A 761-nucleotide genomic window follows, 5' to 3' on the forward strand; every position below is an offset into this window, starting at 1 on the left:
CCCCGTGCTTGGGTCCCGTCTCCAGCATCTCACCTTGCAGCCGAGGACGAGGGGAGCTGAGACGCAGAGGCTCTCCGTTTCCTGGCCCAGTTCCAACTGGTTCCGCTCGCAGGCTTCGTGGAACTGGGACCCAGAGCTGTGTGGGCCACACCACCTTCATCACAGCTCAGACTGGGAGTGGAGTCAGACAGCCCCATACATCCGGTCTCCAGCCCCTCCCCCCAACTGAGGTCTGCCCGGTCGTGGAGGATGCTCGCCCTCCTCCCGTATCTAGTCACCAACCAAGCAGGTGGCTCCCTACCAGGGTCTTCTCTCATGCTGCTTCAGTGTTCACGGCCTGCTTGGGTGGACATTTCAGGACTCCCACTCTACAGATGTGGAAACTGAGGCACCAGGAGGCAGGGGCTGCCCTGTGGCTGGATCAGGGCAGAGCCAAAGTTGCCTCAGAGCACAGGCCTCCCTGGGCCTTTTCAAGAAGAGCACAGCGGATCCAGGAGGACACACCCCCTGAGCCACGCCCCCTCAGCTTTATGCAGCCAGTGCTTGATGACCCTGTAGTCATTGCCAGGCCTGTATCCAGGCCAGCAGAGACAGAGGCACTTCTGGGGTCATGCATGTCCTAGCCCCAGCCCCAACCTCCAGGGAGCCTCAACATCCCTCCCTGGAGTTCTGGCTCAGCTACCCCCACAGTTCCTAAACCTCATCTCCCTCACCTGACTGAGAACGGATGACTCATGTGTGTTGGGGTGCTGCACGCACGG

This window comes from Alexandromys fortis, unplaced genomic scaffold (genome assembly GCF_014885135.2).
Source record: "Alexandromys fortis isolate MF-2015 unplaced genomic scaffold, M_Fortis_MF-2015_v1.1 scaffold_88, whole genome shotgun sequence".
Lineage (NCBI taxonomy): Eukaryota > Metazoa > Chordata > Mammalia > Rodentia > Cricetidae > Alexandromys > Alexandromys fortis.